Below are 26,546 nucleotides of genomic sequence, written 5' to 3'. Positions count from 1 at the left end.
CCAGTCTGAGTATGGCGGTTCAACCCCCATTTACAGGCTGGTGGGAATGTACTTTGGGGGCCCGTAGTTGGCCCCACTTCGGCAGGGGCACTCAAGTTTTGGACACCTAAGGTGCTCCCAACATTTCCCTGCACCATGTGGCAGGCACCGCGTGGTGCCTGCCACGTAGTGCAGGGAAATGCAAAACTTGCATTTTTACCATTGCGGTGGGTGCTGCAGCCAGCAGCACCCTCCACAATGGTAAAAATGCACAATGTGACTGCCACAGTGGCGGTTGCATTGTAATTCTATGTGCGGGACCGCTGCCATATAGGCAGTCGGTCCCAAGCCCCGGGACGACAGCGGACGGACTAAAGTCCGTTCGCTATCGTAATGAGTTCCTAAGTTCTAATGAGAATAACATTGTGGTCCCAATAAGTGAGACCTTAGGAAAACATTTGCTATGCTAAAACTGCTTGAAAATGAAGCTCGAGAACAAAACAATTGTGTTGTATGTGACAATGTGTTCAAAATACTGTCTACAGATTATACACTGAAAGCACAGAGAGGAAAGCCAATAGATGATTATGTGTAAATATAAGTTGGCTCGAGACCGCAAGAAAACATTTAGAAATTGAATCCTGCATTATTTATGTTAAAATAGTTATCAGCAGACTATCTAGACTTTATTATGTGTTAATTACACTGTGTCAATACAAATTTGCATTTTCATTAAAACCACTATACCAACTCCGAGACATGGGCACTGAGATAAGTATGCAGGACTATGGCATTGTGACATGGACACTGACCCTGGGATAGACATTGACCACTGGAACACTGACAATGGTATAGAAACCTTGCGACAGACACTTGAACCTGTGGAAATTGAAACAAGGATAAGAACATTGAGATACAGACGCTGAGACATGGACACTGGGACATGGCCACTTGGATACTGACACAGGGACACAAGCACAGTGAAAAGAACTTTGGGATGAAGGCAGTAGAATATGGACACTGGAGCATCATCACTTGGGCATGGTCAATGGGATTTGGACACTGGAGTACAGATAAAAATTCTTGTTACTAGGGCAAGAGAACATAGTCACAGGGTCAAAGACATATATGTGACCACACACGCCAGAAAACATCCTGCGGCAACAAGAGATCAAGCAAATGGCAGCTGATGTACTTTTCAGATTCAACCTGTCTAAAAGAATAATTCTTTACATATATTTATTTAGCACATCATGCCAAAGAGCTTTCCATAGTAAAAATGGAACCTATAAATTCAATGGTATTCAAAATGTTAAAAACTGTCACCTTTTAGACATCATGCTTTATACAAGACAGAAAATGGGGAGTCAGAAAGTTTAGAGTATGGAAGTTTGTTATAGAGGGTCTTCAGACAAAATATGGAAAATAAATATCGAGGAGCAGATATATAAAGTTTGAAATATCGTGATGCACAAATATTGTGTGCAAAAATATCATGGACAAGAATATCAATTTTATGGTAAGTGATATCAATGTAAAAAATATCTATGTTGGTAATATCGATGGTAAAAATATCTATGTTGTTAATACCATTTACAAAAATATTGTTGTTAATAAAATAGTTTTTTATTATTCTCATGTATTTTAGTATATATTTGAACTGTATGTTATAAATTGTATAATTATTGCTAATGTTTTTTTATTATGATTTGTACATTTTTTGTTGTTTTTTATTTTAATTTAATTGTTTATTTGTATTTTTAGTGCCGTAACGGGTTGTGGGGTTTATAGGAGTACAGGGTGGGAAGAAAATTAATTATAAATATTAATTAATTATGAATTATTATTACATTTTTAATTGGTAATTCATTATGTTAATTGTGTAATTAATGTTTCTTTTTAGGTGAAGGTTGGGGGGTTTGTAGGGGCATATTATTATTTAATCATTAGTTTGTATTAATTATTTACTATTTAATTGATAATTAAATATGGTAAATTGTGCAATTAATTCAATTTTTGATTAATATTTTTGTTGTGGGTTGTGGTTTTTGTAGGGGTAAAGGGTGTGAAGGAAATTACCTATAATAATGAATGTTAATTATTAATAATTATTTAATTGATAATTATGTACATTATGTAACTAAAACATTTTAAATCATATATGAGGTGCAGGTTGTGGACTTGTAGGGGGTAAAGGGAGGAAAGTTAATTAATGTAATTACTTTATTATTAGTTAATTGTTAATAATTGGTTCATTGATAATTATGTAATTACGTTTTTTTAATATATAATAGGTGCACGTTGTTGGGTTTCTAGGGATAACGGTGGGAAGTTAATGAAATATAATTATTTATTATTAGTTAATTACAATTAATTGTTTAATTGATACTTAACTCTGTAGAAGTCAAAATTATTAAAATTTCAAGATATATTTTTGATGTGTGTTGTTTACTTTGTGGAGTTATAGGGTAGGAGGTTATTTAAGTAATAATGAACGTAATATTAGTTATTGTTTAAAAATGTGGTTATTTATATTTTTTATGTGTTAGTTATGTTATGCTTTATAATTGCAAATAACATTATATTTGTTGCTTGTTATAATTGTGAAAATATAGTGTGGTATTTTAATAATATTAACATGTATTGCTTTAATTTAAAATGTGTATTAAATATCATAATACATTTGTTTTCATTTACAAAATGTTTTATATATTTTAAATTTGAATATTTATATTTCTCACCATTTAGGTGCCGATTCCGATCCTGTAAAACCCGGGTACAAATGGTCGTACGGAGCGTTTTCTCCGTACGACTCGTACCCGGGAATTCCAACGTACAAACCAGCAACTACGATTCCTACAGAAATACCATTTCCGTACGAATCGTAAATAACACCGTACGGCTAAAAAATACATACAATTCAGATCCTGGACAGCGCGTACGCGACGTTCGCACGGAGTCAGGCAGCGTTTTACGGACCAGTAAGTAAGATTCGTACCTACAGCACTCCCCACGGCTATATTTTTACGGGAGCCAAAAAGTGCCGGAAGAGCTAAGTACGCTGCGATGCATGAGGAAAAGGGGGCCCGCTGCGCGACGTACACGCCATCACCCACATCGTACATGTCATCATGTACGGTGCGTACCCCAACATGGCATATGTACGGCCCATACCCCCACCCCCCCGTATGTATAGCGCGTACCCCCCACCCCCGTATGTACGGCGTGTACCCCCCACCCCCGGTGCGGACATACACGGGTGGGGGGTACGCCTGGGGTACTGTGCGGACATACGTGGGTGGGGGGGTACACCTGGGGTACGGTGCGGACATACGTGGGTGGGGGTACGTGCCGTACATACGGGGGTGGGGGGTACGCGCTGTACATACGGGGGGTGGGGGGTACGGTGCGGACGTACGCAGGAGGGGTGGGAGGCTGGGGGGGCCGTACAACTCGTACCCCGGACACAAGTGTACTCGGGGTAGGGCTCGTACAAAGTTCGCTCCGGAGCCTTTTCCATGCGCTTGTGTTTTCGGACGGGCGGTACGGATCGTACTTGCGCGCTCGGACTTCAGTTTTACGATTTGTATGTAAAACTGTCCGGGGACGTCTCGTAGACTTTTCCCGAGGCGATTCGTATGTATTTTCCACGTACGAATCTTACTTCGCCGTCTGTACGGGACTTGTACGATTCGTATGTAAAAAAATACGGATACGAGTCGTACGGGAATTTTTTTTACCGGATCGGAATCGGCGCCTTAATGTAATTTTTTGAATATTTTATTTCTTTAAAGTGAACTACTACCTCTTTACTCATGTACAGACTGGAGTGGGAATAGTACATTTTACCCCTCTGCTATCCAACGCTTTCCCTACTGTTGCACCGAGCAAGTTTTACCCCTCTGGAGTTCAACTATTTCCCTACTGTTGCAGAGATTGGAGTGGGAATAGCATATGTATAATTCCTATAGCTTTATAGTTTTGTTTATATTGTTTAAGTCGATATTATAGTAAAGTTTCTGTGTATGTAACATGTAATAGATTTTTTTTAATTTTGTTTACTTTTTTTGTGTATAATGAAATTCTTTGGGGTTTTTTTTGAATTTTTTCCAATGTATTTGTCCCAGTTGGTAATTTATTGTGTATATGTATATATATATATATATATATATATATATATGGTTGTGAAATGAAAATATGAAAGGTGTTTTCAGGGAATTGCTAAAGAAGTTTAACCCCTTCGCCGCGGCAGGAATTCCGCCGCGGCGCTGGGGGGGTTTGGGGGCAGCGCGGTGGCGCTGTGCTCGTGACGGAACCGCTCCGTCACGAGCCACGGTTAAGCTGTGCTCATGACTGAGTGGTTCCGTCACGTCTCCGCCCACTGCGCTAATTGCCCACACAGGCGGGGAATTAGCGCCGCGTGGGCGGAGCGGCGGCCAACGGCCACAGCATGACGGAACCACTCCGTCATGAGCACAGTGCAACCGTGGCTCATGACGGAGTGGTTCCGTCATGAGCAGGGAAGGGGTTAATTTTGTTACTGCACTTAGACGTTAATATTGATCCTGAACCGGGACAGAATTTTTAAAGCAGCCTATTAAGGAGAAACAAACCTTAATGAAAGTGACAGTCTCGGAACGCACAACTACTGAAAACAAAAATAAAGGCATTTAATATGCTTTCGTCAATATAAGCTGCTGGAACTGTTGTTGAGCTCTTTTACGAATTGCATTTGCTTTTAACACGTGACGGCAAAATTGGACAGAAAATGAAGTAATGCTACTTTTAGTAGCTTTGAAAACGGAAAGTATTTTGTCTATGTTTATTTACCTGCACACATGTGAAAAGTATTTAAGCAACGAAAATAATGAGGCTCTTTTAAGGTTGGCAAAGGCTGACTGTTCAGTCGAAACCTGTTCCTTTGCAAGCGATGTTTTCAAAATAAATGGGAAATTCAGGAGTCTCGGAGTGCAGCCTTTCTCTAAACTGAGGAGAAAACGTTGGTGTTGTTAATAATGCACGGCGGTAAGCTCATACATTCTTGAAAATTGAGATGCTCGGAGTCGGGCACTGCAGAAAGCACAAGCTCAGCAGTGAGATCAAGAGATTTTATTATTGGTCGACAGTGCTTGGTTGCGAGTTGCAGCGCTCCAGTGGCAGGTTACAGATGGTTGTGAAATGAAAACATGAAAGGTGTTTTCAGGGAAATGCTAAAGAAGTTTAAGTTTGTTATTGCACTTTAGATGTTAATATTGCTCCTGAACCGGGACAGAATTTTTAAAGGAGCCTATTAAGGAGAAACAAACCTTAATGAAAGTCTCGGAACGCACAAAACAGAAAGAAAGGCATTTAATATATATATACTTTTGTCAATATAAGCTGCTGGAACTGTTGTTGAGCTCTTTTACCAATTGCGTTTGCATTCAACATGTGAAGGCAAAAATAGACATAAAATGAAGTACTGCTACTTTTAGTTGCTTTGAAAACGGAAAGTATTTTGTCTATGTTTACTTACCTTCACACATGTGAAAAGTATGTAAGCAACGACAATTTTGAGGCTCTTTTATGGTTGAAAAAGGCTGCATGTTCAGCGGAAATGCATTCCTTTGCAAGCGCTGTTTTCAAAATAAATGGGATATTTTCGGAGTCTCGGAGTGCAGCCTTTCTCTAAACTGAGGAGAAAACTTTGGTGTTGTTAATAAAGGGCTTGGTGGTATCGCCCCCTCAGCTTGTACCACCGATGGTCTGGATGCTCACCCCACAAACCCAGGTTTCACACATGTTATAGTTAGCTGGACATTTCACTCGTGAAAAACCATTGAAATTCCCCCGTTATAGTTAGTGCAGGCAACTATAACTCACGCGACCGCAATCCTCTGCTGATGACGTCAGATATTACATCACTGTATTTAGACACTTATTTACCCATGTCTTCTTCCATTAATTTTTAGCTATACATATATTACAAATATTTTTTTTTCAAAAAGACACATATGTCATCAGTGATGTAATATCTGACGTCATCAGCAGAGGATTGCGGTCGTGTGAGTTATAGTTGCCTGCACTAACTATAACGGGGGAATTTCAATTGTTTTTCACGAGTGAAATGTCCAGCTAACTATAACATGTGTAAAACCTATGGTTTTTTAAGTGAATTTGCAAGGTTTTTTAAATGCTAATTCCTAACTATAACGTGTGTGAAACCTATGCTTTTTCAGTGAATTTGTACGGTTTTTTAAATGCTAAGTTATGTATTTATTTAATTTATTTTTTTTAAGGTTTTTCACCGTGCGCGTACCGTACGCGCACGGTGCGCTTCGCGGAATTTTTCCGTTTTCACCGTACGCGTACTCCGCGATTTTTCGCAAAAAATTTTTCGGAAATTTTGGCCCTTGGGGGTCCTTCTGGGACCACCTGACTAAGGCTAGGGGGTCAGGAACTGTCCACCCTGCCCCCTTTTCACGTTCTCCACCTTTGTTTTTCACCCCCTCAGACTGCGAGAGACAAAATGGCGGCCGACACTTCCTGGTTTCGACCGATTCGAATGTTTACTAAGATCTAACAACCAATCAGAATCGCGCTCGCGCACGGCAGCGTGCGCGTACGGTAAGTTTTACCGTACGCGCACGCTGCGCGCTTATAGATATATATATGCTATTTTCTCAGGAAATACTGAACAGATTTACACCAGACCTGCAAAAGGCACATCCCTGACCTGAAGACTACCTCTCTGCCAAATTTCAAGTAATTCTGTTCAGCCGTTCGGTCTGTAGCTTGGATTAAAGGTCCTATGGAAAAATGCATGGGGAAAACGTGTTTTGGGACCCCCCCTTTTTCTCAGCCCCCGCTTGACGAATCCCCCCGAGACTTTCAGGGAAGGAGCGGAGCAGAGCGCCCCACCTATTTTGAAAATTTCGCGAGGATTCGTCAATCGGTGCCAAAGTTATTCCAAATAGAATGTTGCGGATTTCCTATGGAAACACGATCCTAACTATAACTATCTACTGGCGACCGCCAGTAGATAATATATATGTTATCTACTAGCGGTCGCCAGTAGATATGTTATCTACTAGCGGTCGCCAGTAGATAGTTATAGTTAGGACCGAGTTTCCATAGGAAATCTCAAAATTCTATTTTGAATAACTTTGGTGCCGGTTGACGAATCCTCGCAAAATTTTCAAAACTAATGGGGCGCTCCGCTCAGCTCCTACCCTGAAAGTCTCGGGGTGATTCGTCAAGTGGGGGCTGAGAAAAAAGGGGGGTCCCAAAACACGTTTTCCCCATGCATTTTCGCATAGGACCTTTAGTCGAAGGTACAGCCCGAACGGCTGAACAGAATTAGTTGAAATTTGGCAAAGAGGTAGTCCTCAGGTCAGGCATGTGCCTTTTGCATATATGGTGTCAATCTGTTCAGTAGTTCCTGAAAAAATTGCAGTTAAAAGTATATAAATATCTATAGCCGCGCACCGTACGTGCGCGAGCGTAATTCTGATTGGTGGTTACATGTCAGTCAACATTCGAATCGGTCGAAATCAGGAAGTGTCGGCCGCCATTTTGTGTGTTGTGTGTGTGACAGGGAAAAAGAAAGGTGGAGAACGTGAAAAGGGGGCAGGCTAGAGAGTTCCTGACCCCCTAGTCTTTGTCAGGGGGTCCCTGAAGGACCCCGAAGGGTGAAAAAAACATTTTAATTTTTTGTTTTTTTAAAATCGCGGGGAGCACGCGGCAGAAAAAAAATCATAAAAAAAATAGAATTAAAAATCTAGTGTAGGTGTTTAGATGTTGGTTGGCTCTAAAAAGAGCTGTTGTGTTAATTGAGGAACAGAGGAACAAAAAAAAAAAAAAAATTATGGGGTGGGGCATGTGTGCTGCTGTATCTTGGTCTCTATTAGGTTAATGCTGGTGTCACCGTAAGAGAGAACAGCATTGCACATATTGCACCGTATATGAACCCTCTGGAACAGAGGGTGGATATCCAGAGGTCGAGAAGAAGGTGAAGCTGCGGCCGCAGATGAAGTGCTCGGCTGAGCTGCTGGCTGAGCTGCTGGAGGGTTGTCTCTTGCAGCTCGAGTACACTCCCGAGCATAAGCCACAGGATGTACTCCACTAAAGTGCCTTAACATAGAGTAGATACTAAAAGAGTATTTTTTTTTAGGATCTCCTCTTGATAAGACCACTCCACAAACAGTACAGGTGACTTTAGGTGCATTCACCTTCTTCTGGCCCTCTGGAAAAGTAAAATATTTCCAAATAAATGAGTCTTTATGTTTCCTCTGTCTTGGTGGCACAAAGCTCTCCTCCTCACTCCCAGAAGATGACTGCTGCTCTGCCATTTTCAATTACTGGAGTACTGGAAAAGCTGCTCCGCTCCTTCTCCCAGGGAATCAGAAGAAATAATGAGGGGAGTGGGTGTGGTGTTGGAAGATTCTGGAATTGAAAGTACTATGAACCAATGAAAAGTGTTGTTTCGTAATCACATGACTAGCCGTGCGTGCACCGTGTGCGCACGGAGCACGCACGCATGCGCGTACGGAGCACGCGTGCATGCGCGTACAGAGCAAGAGCACGCGCGCATGCGCGTACAGAGCACGCGCGCATGTGCGTACGGAGCACGCGCGCACGGAGCACACACGACGTACGCATGCGCACACGGAGCACGTACGCATGCGCACACGGAGCACATACTCGTGCGCGCACGGTGCGCGCACCGTCAAAAACCCTAAAAAAACAACAACAAAAAATTTCAACTGTTTATAAGTTTATAGAAGATATTAACTATGCTGTTCAACTTCATCCAAATTAAAAAAAAAAGAGCTTAGCTATTCCATATTACAGGATACAGTCAATCTATAACTATATACATAGGTAGCTTATTGTAAAATAAATATTTAAAAAATATGATAATACATTCATAAATTAGCATTTTAAAAACCTTTGAAATTCACTGAAAAAACCATAGGTTTCAGACACGTTATAGTTAGGAATTAGCATTTAAAAAACCTCGCAAATTCACCTAAAAAACCATAGGTTTCAGACACGTTATATATAGTTAGGAATTAGCATTTAAAAAACCTTGCAAATTCACTGAAAAAACCATAGGTTTCACACACGTTATAGTTAGGAATTAGCATTTAAAAAACCTTGCAAATTCACTGAAAAAACCATAGGTTTCACAGACGTTATAGTTAGGAATTAGCATTTAAAAAACCTTGCAAATTCACTGAAAAAACCATAGGTTTCACACATGTTATAGTTAGCTGGACATTTCACTCGTACAAAACCATTGAAATTCCCCCGTTATAGTTAGTTCAGCTAACTATAACTCGCGCGACCGCAATCCACTGCTGATGACATCACATATTACATCACTCATGACATGCTCAGTGACATCACTCATGACATCACTGATGGCATCTCAAATGACATCACTGATGACATCATCCAGTGAATATGTGTCTTTCTGAAAAATAAATATTTTTTAGCTGAACTAACTATAATGGGGGAATTTCAATGGTTTTGTACGAGTGAAATGTCCAGCTAACTATAACATGTGTGAAACCTATGGTTTTTTCAGTGAATATATATATATATATATATTTATATTCCCCGTTGTAGTTAGTTCAGCTAACTATAACTCGCGCACCCGCAATGCGCTTCTGATGACTTCAAATATTACATCATTCATGACATGGTCAGTGACATCACTGATGGCATCTCAAATGACATCACTGATGACATCTCAAATGACATCACTGATGACATCACTGATGACATCATCCAGTGACTGTGTGTTTCTGTAAAGTTTAAATATGTTTTATATATATATATTCACTGGAAAAACCATAGGTTTCAGGGGCGTTATAGTTAGCTGGACATTTCCCTCGTACAAAACCCTAGAAATTCCCCCGTTATAGTTAGTTCAGATAACTATAACTCGCGCCCCCGTAATGCACTGCTGATGACGTCACATATTACATCACTCATGACATGGTCCGTGACATCACAGATGACATCACTGATGACATCTCAAATGACATCACTGATGACGTCATCCAGTGAGTGTGTATTTCTGTAAAGTTTAAATATGTTTAATATATATAGGGAAAGTCCTATGGAAGAATGAGTGGGTGTATAAGTGTGTGAATGGATGATTTAGTAGGTGTGTGACTGACTCTATAAGTGAGTCATTAAATGTATATTACTGCAGACTAGTGACTAAACTTTGTGAATGTCTGTATCTGTCTGTCTGTTGGTGTATAAGTGGATGCATGGTTTTGTGAATAGCTATATGAGTGTCTATATGGGTTATTGATTGGTTGTCTGAGTATCTGTATGGGTGCCTGAGTGTTTGTGTGGGTGGGGTGTGTGTGACTCTGTGCATAGATGTGTGAGTGGGTGATTCAATGGGTGCATGGTTTTAAGAGTGCATCTGTGATGGACTGTATGGTTGGGTGAGTGTATGTATGGGTGTGTTAGTGATTGAATGTATATCTCAGTGGTACATGTGTGAGTAACTACATAAGTGAAAGGCAATGTATGTGTGTGTAAGAGTATATAACTGGCTATATGTGATAGTGTGTGATTGTGGCTGTATGGATGAGTGTGTGCTTGTATCAGTAATTGTATAAGAGCGTAAGAATGTGGTAGTATTTTTATGAGTTAGTGAACTTGTGTGTGTGTAACTGTATAGGTGAGTAAATGGGAGTGTGATTAATTATTTGCATGACTGACTAGGTGTGTGAGTACCTCTATGGATGATTGGCGGTGTGTGAGTGTCTATATAGGTGTATAAATGCATACGATAGTCCTGTACTGAGTGACTGTAAGTATGAGTGACTGTACAGGTGAGTGAGTGGATGTGTGTGTAGACCTAAGAGTCAATGAGTGGGTATGTAGTTATTGGTATTGGAGTATCTATGGTTTTAAGAATGGCCGTCTGAAATTTTGAGTGGGTGTATTAAAGGTTATATTAGGGTGTGAGAAGATGCACTAATGTATCACATGGATGATGTCATCAGTGATGTCATCAATGATGTCATTTGAGATGTCATCAGTGATGTCATGAGTGATGTCACTGGCCATGTCATGAGTGATGTAATATGTGACGTCATCAGCAGTGCATTGCGGGGGCGCGAGTTATAGTTAGCTGAACTAACTATAACGGGGGAATTTCTAGGGTTTTGTACGAGGGAAATGTCCAGCTAACTATAACACCACTGAAACCTATGGTTTTTTCAGTGAATTTCTAAGGTTTTTTAAATGCTAATTCCTAACTATAACGTGTATGAAACCTATGTTTTTTTCAGTGAATTTCAAAGGTTTTTTAAATGCTAATTCCTAACTATAACATACTTGAAACCTATGGTTTTTAAGTGAATTTCAAAGGTTTTTGAAATGCTAATTCCTATCTATAACTTATCTCTAAAGCTATGATGTTTAATGATTTTCATAGGATTTCTAAATCTTTATATTTCAGTGTGTCAATTCCTTTAATTATGTTTTTTTTTAAATCACAATTTTTAAAAGTTTTTTTTGCAATTAATTCTTTTAAAAGTTAAAAAATATTATATTTTTTTATGATTTTTTTTTAATTTGTTAATTTTTTTGGGATTCGCGCATCCTATGTGCACCTTTCTCGTTCCCTGCGCAGAACACAGTTGCCATTTTACGATTGTAGTGTAGGATCCGGGTACGGTATGCGATGGGTACGTATTTTCGTGCGCGATTGCTATGGGACCGGTACGCGACTCCAAGCCCATATGCGACACGTACAAAGCACGTTACGCAACGCTCGTGCGCTTCCGCGAAACGTCATGTGCGTGTTTGACGCGATGGGTGCGCGAATCCCGCAAAATATTTTAAATGTCAAAAAACATATATATATGTATTTCATGTGAATATTAATTGAAGACATAATCTAAACAACTCATAAAATTAATATATTTTTACTTCTAATCCTATATTCCTTTTAAATGCGATTTCGCGGATTCGCGCTCAGTGCGTGCCGCCTATGCGCACGGTGCGCGGATCTCATGTGACCTGAGAAAAAGAGATTTGATTGGTTCATTACACTTCCTATTCCAACTATTGAAAGACCCCACCCATTTCAATCATTCTTCTTTGAGCTTCTTTGGAGGAACATCTCACACCTTAGAACAAGAAGAAACTTTTTGGGGAAGATTTCCACAGCTGCAATTTTTCATTATCTGAAGACAATGGCTTCTGGACAGCAGCCACCATCAGATTCAGACCATTCGTCTGATGAAGAATCTGTTGTGGAACCTCCACGCCCAGAAAGATACACCTCTGTGGTGTGGACTTTTTTTTCCTTCCCAGAAGGACAAAATAAAACTAATTCAACTAAAGTGACATGTAAAATATGTCAAAGAGTGCTTTCCAGAGGGGATCCATCTAAAAAATACTCTTGTGGGACTGCGAGTATGTTAAAACACCTGAAGACTCTGCATCCCGTGAACCTGGCCAAGCAGGAATGCAGAAGACTCCGACAGCAGCCTCAGCCAGCAGTGGCAAGCACTTCTGCAGCATCACCATCGACCACTCACCCGGACATACGTCCAGAATTTGGAAAACTGAAAATTAGTTGCATTAAATGCAACAAACTGCTCTGTTATGGCGAGCAGTCAATCGAACTTATCTGCCGAGCGCAGCAAAACCACAAGTGCTAAACTTGTGTTTATTTTTTTTGTTGCAGAAATTGACTGTTTTGTTCCTCCTTTTGTCTTTTTTTCCTTTCCAAAAAAACAAAAAAATAACAAAATTGTTCCAAAAAGTACAAAAAAAATAAAAAACAAAAAAGAAGAAAAAAAAGGTCTTTTCACAACTAATTTCTCTGTTGAAAAAAAGAGCTATATTTCTATGATCATGTGTGAAAGTTTGGTTGGATGTATGCGTAGTGTATAATTTACTGAAAAAATGTATTAGTAGTGTATGGTGAATGTATAAGTGCAGAACTATGAGGAAGTGCTGCAGCATCACACAGTAACCTCTTTAACTGCAGTGTGCTGTAGTACTTCCAAAGCACAGAGATGCAACATATGTACATAAATATGTTGCAAATCTATGCTTCTCTCTGCATGGCTGCTTAAACTGCAGCCATGTGGTGACACAGGCACCCTTGCACCATGGTGCAAGGATATCTGTGTCATGTGGTGTTTGTTTTTGTGCAGGAAGACACACCTTCCTGCACAAAAACAATCAGAAAACGCATTTTTCTCCTTCAATGTATGCTGAACATTTTAGCATGCATTGAAGATTAAAAAATGAGGAGAAATGAAAACAATTCTCCTTGTTGTGCTTTCCTACACCAATTGGAGAATGGTGCAGCATTCACACACATATCTAGATTTATGATTTATGATAAATCTGGAGATGTGTCTTCTTCTATGAGTATTCAGTGCAATCACACACAAACAACACTTATAGAACACCCTTTCAACGCAATGTGGTGTGTATGATGAGGTTGTATTTACATGGAGTAGAAAAAGTACACATAGTGCCTTTTCCTCTCTTTGTAAATATGAAAGAGTGTCTTGCGCAATAACTATGTTACAAAAAGTTATATATTTCTGTTTGGAAAATTGCTTGCGAATGATAGGAGTTTTGTCTGCAAAGATGCTCAAAGAAGAATGATTGAAATGATTGCGGTCCTTCAATAGGTACAATGGGAAATATTATGAACCACTCAAATCTGTTTTTTTGGAGGTCACATGATATCCGATGACAGAGAGATTTCAAAACTACATAGGTATAAACAAAGGGTTTTTCAAAACGTGTTCAAACTTTGTAGCTTCTTGCAGATCTGCCTATTCTGCATATTAATACTTAGTTAAACTTACCTTCACAGTAATAGAAATTAAAAATAGTACACATTTTTTTCGGATGTTGTTTTGTAATGTAAATTGGAGTAAATTGCTTATTTTAGAATTAGGATCTGTGAAAGAAAAGAAAAAATAGTTATAACATGTAATAATACATTTTTTACAACACAGCATAATTTAAACAAAGTAATTTGTTTGCCTTTTTTGCTGTTCTCAGAATATATTGAATTTCACTAGAAATAGTGATTTCAATCGTACTCATCACTTAACAGCGGGCAAAAAAAAAAACAATCAAAAATTTTGTTTAAAAAAACCCAACATGCTATTCTCAGTAAAATACCAGAAAATACAAATCACACATATATGAAATGCATATGGCTAACAAAATTTTATAACTTTAACTTATAAAAACTGTAAATGTTGTCGTTTTAAAATATTCACCGAGTCAATGAGCACGAAAAAGTCCATACTTCAAACATATGCCTTTCCTTGAGGCCAAATGGTATTTTTGCACTCCTTTTTATGTAAATTGTCCAATGGTAATGCTATTAAATTATAATAATAAATTCCTCAGAGAGTGAATTATCTTCCTAAAACTTTTACTTTAAAAATATTAGGTAGGAATTTGGTAATTCCCTAGGCAAACGTTGTTTGAAAACCAACTGGGAATCATTACAAAGTGTCCAGCCTTTGTCACATTTTAGATAGGCAGTGTAATGTCCAGATGTTGTGGAAGGACCATCATGGAAAATTATTGCAATTGCTACAAAAGTCCTTTCTGATATTGATAGTTGTGTTGCTACAAATTGCTTTATTAAAGTATCCAATTTTCTCCCATCAGCTGTACAACGTTGCATCATTAAAATTATGTATTGTCCATTTTTCGTTAAAAATAATGTGGATAACATTTCTGATTTACATTGGCTACACTCCATGTTTTGATTTGCACCTTTAACTAATTTATTGAAAGACACTGATTTACAGTCTGGTAATGTTAAATACAGAAATCTTTCAGTGTCTACATTTGGTACATGTATACATGCAATTTTCACAATGATGTTCCCATTTGTAAGAAAGGCCAAAAATATTATCTATTTCTACACCTTCATTTTCAAAAATGGTAAGCATATACATTAAAAATTCCTGAGCATCTTGTTGGATATTTTGTGTAAATTGTGTAAAACCAGAACACACATCCAAAAGATTACGAACATCTGAAACAGATTGTATTTTACTTGCATCTGTTGTCAATTTTTCATAAACAGTATGCAACAGAGAACAAAATCTTTTTTGCTGATTCTGCATAATTTGTTCTTGCAAACCTTCAAGATAAAAAACAACATTGACCACTACATTAGCATAGCAGTTGACAACTGAACTATTTTCAAACTGATAACCAACAATCTCTTCAATAGTGTCCTTTTTCTTTTTACTTGCAATCACAACATTATCTTGTTCTTTTCCCTTCTCTACACCTTCAGTACAGATATTCTCAAACCTTCTTTTTCGACCAACCACACGCTTTTCAAATACAGGATATTGACCTAAATTAGGAGCATACGCCCTTCTTAACCTATTATACTATTACACAGTTTGCATCTGCAGTAACCTTTGTCTCATCGAAATCAATCAAAAACAAACCAGATAATGTTCTGACTCGCGACAAAGCAACATATGCCATACCCTCTTTAAATACGGTAGATCCAATGTTCACCAATGCACTGTCTACACTTAATCCTTGAGATTTATGAATAGTCACTGCATATGCCAGAGAAAATGGAAATTGTTTCCTACGGACATATAAATCTTTAACAAGCAAAAAACGAACTGAACAACGACCAATTTCTTTAACTTTTTCAATCTGATCAAATTTAATTTTAAAAAATTCAATTCCTTCTTTTTCTGATAATTAACAAAATCCACCACTTTACCCATTGCTCCATTAACTAAACCTTTTTCTACATCCAAATTACGCCTTAAAATTACCCGACAGTTTACACATGCATATAGTGTCTTTTCTAAACCAGCTGTTTTAGATATTTTTTTTCTAAAGAATCCAGTTTTGTTTTCGACTTTCCCGTCAAAATAATAGTGATTCCTTCATGCTCTATTTTATCGATGGCTTCCATTTTTATAATTTCTTCATTTTCCAGTTTCAATAGTTCTTCATTGAATATAGAACACTCGCACAGTGTTGGCATTAAGCAGATCACTGATTTATTTTCTGCAATTTTCATGTACACTTTCTCAGGAACTACATTTTCATTTGGAAACAAATTGCAAAGTAATTGACTCTCCAAAGCTTGTTTGCCATGTTCTGTCAGAATTCCAATTCTTATATCTTGAAGAATACTTCCATATTCAGCATCATTTGCCTGTCGCATATTTGTTGTCAGTTCTTTGTAATCAAAATAAGTCCAAATGTTCACGTTACCAACACTACCAAGAGACTTTCTGGTATCCTCATGTGCAAGTGTTTTAAATACCGGTTGTCCTTTTACCGGAGTCAGTTGCAGTAGATCTCCAAAAACTATGACGTGTTTTCCTCCAAATAACACGTCATACTCTGTTTTAAGAATTTGCTGCATTCTTAAATGCACAAAGGCAAGCATCAAGTTTGAGACCATGCTTACCTCATCAATAATGAGAAGTTTCATTTTCTTCAGGACTCTTGAAACTTCACAACAAGCTTCTCCAGATAGCTTGTGGTATTCCAATTTGTTCTCATGCTCTACTGGTAGCATTAGTAAACATGTAAAGTAATTCCTTTAATGTTATGTGCTGCCAACCCAATTGGAGCAGTGACAACACAAGACAAATGCGACTCAGTTGTTGTCTGCAGATAACTTGCAATTACTTTAATTAAGAAACTTTTTCCTGTTCCAGCTTGACCACTCACATACATTCGGATAGGTTGAAATGATATACATGAGCACCCTTTCTTTTCATGAAGTAATCCATGGTCAATCTGCTCTTTCACTTGTTGATATATTTGTTTCTGTTCAACATTCAGTTGTTCTTCCAAGTTTCCTAACTGTATTACATCTTCTTGAGCTTGATACATTGCTGTTTCTACCTCATTCATGGCAATCGCTGCTTCATTTTCAACACTTGGTTGTCCTAGTGGATCTTGACTCAGTGCAGCAGAACTTTGACTGTCTTGAGAACTGTCTCTAGCAATCTCAGCTGCAATTGTATCTTCTTGATCAATTTCATCATTCAACATTTTCACATAATTTGCAAAAGCACTGCATTGTATGCTATCTTTACACGCATTAAATGAATCTTCATAGCTCTGAAAATCTCCAAGTAATTCCAGTTCTGAACGCCATGGTATGAACATTTGCAAAAGGGCTAAATAGTAAAATTCCCTTTTGTCAGCAGTGTTGCAACTCAATTTCCTGTGATTAATAAAATTTCCTTTCCTTTGTTTCACCAGACATCCTTCGGAACCAATCACTGCATATTTTCCATCATTGATGTTCTCTGTTGTATTCCATTTAAAAGTGTAGTTTTGCAGCACTTCATAGAGACACATGTTCTCAAGATGATGACTTCTGTTTGGGTAATATGTGTCCAACATATTCGTTTTCAAAATATCTGTACTTTCTGGTTCTTTTTCTGCTAAATATTCAATTTCTTGAACAGATTTCAGTACCCGATTTCGCATTGCTGCAAGACCTAGACTCACCCAAATGATTCTTCTACTTTTGGAATATAGACTTGCAGATGATAACCGATCTGAGCATTCATATGCTCCAATTTCACGATGCGATAACATCTTCAAACTGAAACTGTATAATTTCTTACTTAGTCTTCTCGTGAGAAATCTCTTCCCACATTTCTTTCAATTCCGTCTTTTCTGATTTAGTAATGTAGGACGTTACATATCGAGCAACAGCAATGGAATTGTCCGCAACATACTGAATATCCATGTTAGCATTCCACATGGATAAAATAACTGGATTGTAGTCATTTATGTATTTTGATTCTTCACTTCTTCCTAAGTTGTAGGTATTTTTTGGAGACTTTCTTGTGATGGTATGTCGCACGGCTGACATAAAACTGTTCACTCTTCCTTTGGATAATACAGGACGTGGAAATCCAAAACGACATTTGGTATAGAACTTATCCTTTGACTTGTACTTTCGTCTACAGTATTTTCCACACTTATGGCTTTGAAATCGTAAGACTTGTTGTTTTAAGTTTTTATCTTCTCCGCTATTGGGTATGGCACATGTGGAATAATCTTCAATGAAAGACAAAACAGTTTCATCTGAATCTGTTCCAAATTTGGGGGCGTCCTTGATCCATAACAACATATGTATATGAGGAGCACCTGTTGCTTGATACTCCTTTCTCCAAAAGAAATCCACAACTTCTCCAAGAGGAGGATTCTTTTTATTGCAGATGAAAGACATCATAGCTTCAAATCTATAATTGAAATATCTGCATACAGTAACAGGATCCAAAGAGCACAATTCTCCAGGTGTCTTTTATTCAATATTTTTTATATTGGAATTTGCCTCTCGAAGAAATTCAAGTAAATCATCCCAAGCATACTCAGCACAGCTTAGTGTAACAAACCATGTAGGAGTTCCCAAGTTCCGTAGCATACATTTCAGTTCTCCATGACGACGGTACCAATATTCATTAGTCCCACGCTGACATGCCATCAGATTAATCAACTGAGATTCTAAATGATCATCTCTCTGATGCACTTTATCCATAAAATCCTTTGCAGTTACATTTTGCAGATGCATTCCAGTTTTTAAAATGTGATTTACTGCATATGAAAGTCCAGACAAGTCACTTTCAAACAGAAGATGAAACATATAAGGGATACATTGTCGAAATCGTGGATCTTCTGCATATAATCTTGTTGTCCGATATTCAGATGCAGGAATCTGCACAGGACGTTCATCATATTGTCCACCTTTTCCTGTTAGAAACAACTGCGGGAAACAACGAGCTTACAAGCTCTCTTCCCATACACTCATGGGACTTCCTCTTGCTTTTTTCATTTGGAACAACTCAATCGTATTCCCCTTCCCCTCTTTGGAATGAAGTGGATGTACACTGTAATGTTCATAGATTTGTTCACATCTGGACATGTCCACTTTTTCAATTTGTCCACTTAATGTTTCAGTATCTTCTGCTAAATCTATTTCTTCTTCTCCTACAAGCACATTTCTATAGTACTCATTATTTTTTATCAGATACAATGATGCCTTTTGCACTTTTCTAACATCCACTAACTCTTGCCAGATTTTCTTATTCTTAGTAGGAACACCATTAACTAGAATGACTAGTGGTTCATTTTCTGCATGGTCTACACCAATAGTTTCAATATTTTTCTTTAAATCTAATAGTAAATAAACAACTCTTCCTTTCAATCCTCTTTGTAACTCTGATGGAGGTAATTTACCTGTTTTAGGCTCCATACGAACAATAGCCTGAAACGGGTGCACACATTGAATGAGAATAGACTCATACGTATTTAAATCTATCAGCTCTGGAGGATTAGCAACCAACTCTAGATTATTATGAACAGCTCTAGCAGGCATTTTATTCTCATCTAATTTGTTATAACAATATTTGCAAATACGCTGCTCAGACCCCAAATCAAAACAATCCTCTACCAGCAAATAAGTTGCAAATTCCTTCCACTTATCATTATCTTCTATTTCTCTTTTTAAATACAGATTGACACCCCTAGTCTGATTTTTATAGTGACTTCGCCGACAGCAAATACAAGAAACATTTGGTCTTTCACCTGAAATTACCTTAAACTTTGTGATTTCATCCTCAAAATTTTTTGTAATCACGGGTTCTACATTGTCTTCAACATTTTGTTCTACTAATGTGTCAGTTTCTGCACTCTCTTGCTGAGGACCAAAGTAACAAAACTCAATATGATCACAAACCTTCTTCACATCTGATACTGACCCATGCAAAAGAGCACTGTTCAACTCATTTAACTTTAGTGCTGGACTTTTTGCATAATACAATCTTCTCACTAACTTCCGCATTTGAGTATGATGTACTGCCAACATCCTGAAATGGTGAAAAACACTTTGACAAACTTTCCTAGAAAGACAAGCCAGAGAATGACCTTGCAAACCGGCATTTTTTCTCACTCTGCAAGGGTCTAGTCCTTGCAAGACCTTAATCTTTTGTTTAACACTTTTTTTACTATATGCTCGTAAAAAACTACATAATTTATCAATTGATTCTTGTCGTACACTACAAATACTACTGCAATCCCAAGTGTACACAGGGTGTTTAGGACGTCTCCCTAGAACTTCATCAGCTATCACTTCTTCTGCATTTCTTTCAACCATTTTCTCTTTGTCAATTGGACAACCATGTCTAACCTCATAACCTCAACCACTGGTGTCAACTGCATACAATAAGTTTTTGCTCTGTAAATAACTCTCTTCATTAAAGAAAGGCTCTGAACTGGAACTGTGTTTCCATTCTCTCAAAAAAATCAATTTTTTTTTTAAATTACTCTTTTCCTCCTACTTATGGACTTCATTAAATGGATTGGTTTATCTAGTGATCGAATTCTGTTTAATACTAAAATGAATAGTTTCCTTTTTACTTCAAAAGCCTTTTCAACAATGGTTTCAATATGCTTCTTCTTTTTATAAAATAGAGCTCTCTTTTTATATTTCTTCACATCTTTCAACAAATTCTGTACTACTCTCTTGTAAAATATTTTTTGCGTATTTCCTTATACTGATTTTGCCTTCTTTTACCATACTTTGTCTCCTTTGACTGTCCATTTGCTTTTTTTCTTTTCCTCTTATTTTGAATTTTTTTCTAGTTGAAGCATTCTCAGAGGTTTCAGCATTCTGTACATTCTGTTTGGTCCTACAAACATTTTTAATAAATTGCTTTGTGATCTTACCAGAAGATTTTTTCTTTTTAGCCACATTATCTTGTTCATTCAATACTTGTGGTTGATGTTTCTTCAAGTAATTCTCCTGTCTCTGTTCTTTTCTTTTTTTTTCTGGCATGATTTCTCTATTTTAACGATGAAAATCAGTATCTGTAAAAAATAATCACAAATAAATGTATATTAATAACTTTCAAATTTATACTATTCTATTGCTGTACAAACACATTTTATATAAATACTGACTAAGAAACTATAGCCCTGAAGCACAAGTGTGACGATGGTTAAAACACTACATGCATAGTGCATACTACTTTGAAGCAGTTCATGCCCTAAAGCCTGCCTCACTAAAAGACTACATGCTAACTGACTGAATGATTACAGTACTATAAGGAGAGACACTGGGTGAGTGTCAAGGTGTTTGCTAGAAGTGTATGGATACTGACTGGGATATTGATGGTGTGAAAAACAAGTGTGTAGGTGAATAGAGACCTACATGCATAGTAGCTACGTGTTTGAATCCATCCATATGTTAAGGCCTGTCTTAGTCCAATAGTACTTGGATACTGACTGAATGTTTTGAGTATTGCAAGGAGAGTGCCAGGATGAATTTATAAGTATTTGTATTTTGGTGCAGTAAATACATTAGTACATGGTGCTGAATAAGTCACTGGAGAAGTATAAGGGGAGTGACAGGGTGTTTGCGGGAACTGTATGAATACTGTCTGGGATATTGAAGGTGTGAAAGACAAGTGTGTAGGTGGCTACAGACCTACATGCATAGTGGATACGTGTTTGAATCCATCCATATGTTAAGGCCTGTCTCAGTCCAATAGTACTTGGATACTGACTGAATGTTTTGAGTTTTGCAAGGAGAGTGCCAGGATGAATTTATAAGTATTTGTATTTTGGTGCAGTAAATACATTAGTACATGGTGCTGAATAAGTCACTGGAGAAGTATAAGGGGAGTGACAGGGTGTTTGCGGGAACTGTATGAATACTGTCTGGGATATTGACGGTGTGAACGACAAGTGTGTAGGTGGCTACAGACCTACATGTATAGTGGATAGACGTTTGAAACAGTCCATAGAGTAACACTTGGATCACTGCAAAACTACCTGAGTACTGACTGAATCATTAGAGTACTACAAACAGACTGACTGGGTGAATCTTTTTAAGTTTTTGGGTTTTGGTGCAGTGAATAGATTAGTACTTAGTGCCAAATGAGTCAGTGGAGGTGTGCAAGATGAGTGACAGTGTGTTTATTGAAGTATATAGATACTGACTAGTTAATTAAAGAAGTGAAAGACAAGTGTGTAGGTGACTATATGCCTGCATGCATACTGGACAGACGTTTGAATTAATCCATGTGCTAATGCCTGCCTCACTCCATTAGTACTTAGGTACTGACTGAATGATTATACTATTGCAAGAAGAGTACCTGGGTGAATTTATAAGTGTTTCAGTTTGGGCTCAGTGAATGCATTACTACATGGTGCTGAATGAGTCACTGGAGGAGTGCAAGGGGAGTGACAGGGTATTTGCTGGAAGTACATGGATACTGACTGGGGAATTCAAGCTGTTAAAGACAAGTGTATAGTAGGTTAGAAGACCTCATGCATACTGCATAGACATTTGAAGCAGTCCATGTGATAATGCATGGTTCACTACATGAGTACCTGGGAACTGACTGAATCATTAGACTACTGCTAGGAGAGCGCCTGGGTAAAACCTTTAAGTTTTTCGGTTTTGGCGCAGTGAATAGATTAGTACATGGTACTGGATCAGTCACTGGATGAGTGCAAGATGAGTAACAGGGTGTTTATTGAAGTATATAGATACTGACTAGTTAATTAAAGAAGTGAAAGACAAATGTGTAGGTGACTAGAGGCCTGCATGCATACTGGACAGACGATTGAATCAATCCATGTGCTAAGGCCTGCCTCACTCCATTAGTACTTAGGTGCTGACTGAATGATTAGACTATTGCAAGAAGAGTGGCTGGGTGAATTTATAAGTGTTTCAGTTTTGGCGCAGTGAATGCATTACTACATGGTGCTGAATAAGTCACTGGAAGAGTGCAAGAGGAGTGACAGGGTGTTTGCTGGAAGTACATGCATACTGGCTGGGGAATTCAAACTGTTAAAGACAAGTGTATAGTAGGTTAGAAGCCTGCATGCATACTGGATAGACCTTTGAAGCAGTCCATGTGGTAATGCACAGTTCACTGCATGAGTACCTGAGTACTGACTGAATCATTAAACTACTGCTAGGAGACTGCCAGGATGAAACTTTTAAGTTTTTCGGTTTTGGCGCAGTGAATAGATTAGTACATGGTACTGGATCAGTCACTGGAGGAGTGCAAGATGAGTGACAGGGTGTTTATTGAAGTATATCGATACTGACTAGTTAATTAAAGAAGTCAAAGACAAGTGTGTAGGTGACTAGAGGCCTGCATGCAAAGTGGATAGACGTTTAAACAGTCCATGAGCTAAGACCTCAGACACTGCATGATTACCTGGGTACTGACTGAATCATTACACTACTGCAAGGAGAGTGCCTGGGTTAATCTTTTTAAGTTTTTGTGTTTTGCTGCAGTGAATAGATTACTACATAGTGCCAGATGAGTCAGTAGAAGTGTGGAAGTGGACTGAAAGAGTGTTTAATGGTGTTTATACATACTGACTAGTTAATTGAAAAAGTGAAAGACAAATGTGTAGGTGACTAGAGGCCTGCATGCATACTGGACAGACGTTTGAAGCACTCCATGGGCTAAGGCGTGGGTCACTGCATGAGTACCTGGGTACTGACTGAATCATTAGAGTACTGCAAGGAGAGTGCCTGGATAAATCTTTTAAGTTTTTGGGTTTTGGCGCAGTGAATAGATTAGTACATGCTGCTGAATGAGTCACTGGAGGTGTGCAAGGGGAGTGACAGGGTGTTTATTGGAGTATATAGATACTGACTGGGCAAATGAAGATGTGAAAGACAATTGTGTAGGAGGTTAGAGGCCTGCATGCATAGTGGATAGTCATTTGAAGTAGTCCATGTGCTAAAACCGGGTTCACTATATAAGTACCTGGGTACTGACTGAATCATTAGAGAAGTACAAGGAGAGTGCCTCAGTGAATTTATAAGTGTTTGGCTTTTGTCGCAGTAAATGGATTAGTACATGGTGCTGAATGGGTCACTGGAGAAGTGTAAGGGGAGTGAAAGGGTGTTTGTGGAAACTGTATAAATACTGACTGGGATATTGAAGGTGTGAAAGACAAGTGTGTAGGTGGTTAGAGGCCTGCATGCATACTAGACAGACATTTGAAGCAGTCCATTATCTAATGCCTGGGTCACTGCATGAGTACCGGAGTACTGACTGAATCATTAGAGTACTGCAAGGAGAGTGCCTGCATCAATCTTTTAAGTTTTTGGGTTTTGGCGCAGTGAATAGATTAGTACATGGTGCTGGATGAATCACTGGAGGTGTGCAAGGGGAGTGACAGGATGTTTATTAGAGTATATAGATACCGACTGGGCAATTGAAGGTGTGAAAGACAATTGTATAGGTGATTTGAGGCAAGCATGCATAGTGGATAGACGTTTGAAGTAGTCCATGTGCTAAGTCAGGGTTCACTACATAAGTACCTGGGTACTAACTGAATCATTAGAGTACTACAAGGAGATTGCCTCGGTGAATTTATAAATGGTTGGGTTTTGGTTCAGTCAATGGATTAGTACATGGTGCTGAATGAGTCACTAGAGGAGTGCAAAGGGAGTGACAGGATGTTTGCTGGAAGTGTATAGATAATGACTGGGGAATCGCAGGTATGAAAGACAAGTGTGTAAATGGTTAGAGGGCTACGTGCATAGTGGATAGGGGTTTGAAGCAGTCCATGTGCTAAGGCCTGGTCACTGAATGAGCACTTGGGTACTGACTGAATGATTAGAGTACTGCAAGGACACTGCCTGGGTGAATTTATAAGTGTTTGGGTTTTGGCGCAGTGAAAGGATTAGTACATGGTGCTGAATAGGTCACCAGAGGAGTGCAAGGGGAGTGACAGGGTGTTTGCTGGAAGTGTATGGATACTGACTGGGGAATTTAAGGTGTGAAAGACATGTAGGACTGCATGCATAGTGGATAGGGGTTTAAAGCAGTCCATGTCCTAAGGCCTGGCTCACTGCATGAGTACTTGGGTACTGACTAAATGATTAGAGTACTGCAAGGAGAGTGCCTGGGTTAATTTATAAGTGGTTGGGTTTTGGCGCAGTGAATGAATTAGTACATGGTGCTGAATGGGTCCCTAGAGGAGTGCAAGGGAAGTGACAGGGTGTTTGCTGGAAGTGTATGGATACTGACTGGGGAATTTAGGTGTGAAAGAGAACTGTGTAGATGGTTAGAGGACTGCATGCATAGTGGATAGGCGTTTGAATCAATGCATGTGCTAAGGCCTGCCTCACTCCGTTACTACTTGGATATTAACTGAATGTTTACAGCGTTGCAAGGACAGTTCCTGGGTGAATACATAAGCAATGACTGCCTTCTAATTCTACCAAAACTTGATAACAAGAAAGGTTTTTAAGCAGTTATGTGTATGCAAAGATATGAAGTACCCAAATGCTTCTCTCACAGTGGTTCCCAAATGCACACAGACACACAGTGTGATTCTAGACAAGCAACAATATCCCTAGAAGTTTACCAAAACTCATTCACTACTCTGGAAGGGGTAAGGGGACTGCACACAATCTACATATTTCAGTACTGCACTTTAGTGTCAATGCCTAACTCATTTTATGAATGCATAAGCAATGACTGGCTTCTAATGCTACTAAAACTTGACAACATGACAGGTTTTAAAACGGTTATCTGTCAGCAAATACACGATGTTACCAAATGCTTCCCTCACAATGGTTACCCAAATGCACACAGACTCACAGTGTGATTCTAGACAAGCAACACTATCCCCTGTACTTTAGCAAAACTCATTCACTAGTCTGGAAGGAGTAAGGGGTTTGCACACAATCTACATATTTCAGTACTGCACTTTACTGTCAATGCCTGACTCATTTTATGAATGCATAAACAAACACTGGCTTCTAATGCTACTAAAACTTGACAACACGACAGGTTTTAAAACAGTTATCTGTCAGCAAATACATGATGTTATCAAATGCTTCTCTCACAGTGGTTCCCAAATGCACACAGACTCACAGTGTGATTCTAGACAAGCAACACTATCCCTTGGACTTTACCAAAACTCATTCACTACTCTGGAAGGAGTAAGGGGACTGCACACAATCTACATATTTCAGAACTATACTTTACTGTCAATGCCTGACTCATTTTATCAATGCATAAGCAAAGACTGGCTTCTAATGCTACTAAAACTTAACATGACAGGTTTTAAAACAGTTATCTGCAAGCAAATACATGATGTTACCAAATGCTTCTCTCACAATGCTTACCCAAATACACACAGACTCACAGTGTGATTGTAGACAGCCAACTATCCCTTGTACAAAATACATTTACTAGTCTACAAGATCTAAGGTGACTGCACACATTACAGAAAATTTTCAACTACACATTAGTACCAAAATGTTTCTCTCAAAATGATTCCTAAATGCACACAGACTCACTGTGTGATGCTAGACAAACAACACTATCCCTTGCACTATACCAAAACACATTTCTTAATCTACGAGTACTACATTTTAGTGTAGAAACATGACTCATTTTGCAAATCCATAAACAATGACTGGTTTCTAATTGTACCAAAATATAAAAACAGCACAGTTATCTGTCTGCAAACACATGAAAAACACAAATGCTTAT

At 38.4% G+C, this 26,546-nt stretch overlaps 2 protein-coding genes across 2 annotated transcripts in view; one reads left to right on the top strand and one right to left on the bottom strand.

Annotated features, from left to right (window-relative positions):
- The window catches only part of CDH16 (cadherin 16), a 622,060-nt gene that overhangs the window by 542,681 nt on the left and 52,833 nt on the right, over nucleotides 1-26,546 (bottom strand). The window lies entirely within an intron of this gene.
- LOC146775949 (uncharacterized) overlaps nucleotides 4,893-26,546 on the top strand; it is a 790,744-nt gene continuing 769,090 nt past the window's right edge. The window contains exon 1 of the mRNA XM_085637356.1: nucleotides 4,893-5,004. The gene's annotated coding sequence lies outside the window, so the exon portion shown is untranslated. The remainder of the gene's footprint in view (nucleotides 5,005-26,546) is intronic.

The sequence above is a fragment of the Triturus cristatus genome, chromosome 12, assembly GCF_964204655.1.
Source record: "Triturus cristatus chromosome 12, aTriCri1.1, whole genome shotgun sequence".
In the NCBI taxonomy this organism is placed as follows: domain Eukaryota; kingdom Metazoa; phylum Chordata; class Amphibia; order Caudata; family Salamandridae; genus Triturus; species Triturus cristatus.
Note: the sequence above shows the minus strand (reverse complement) of the source record. Positions and strands in the feature narration are given on the sequence as shown.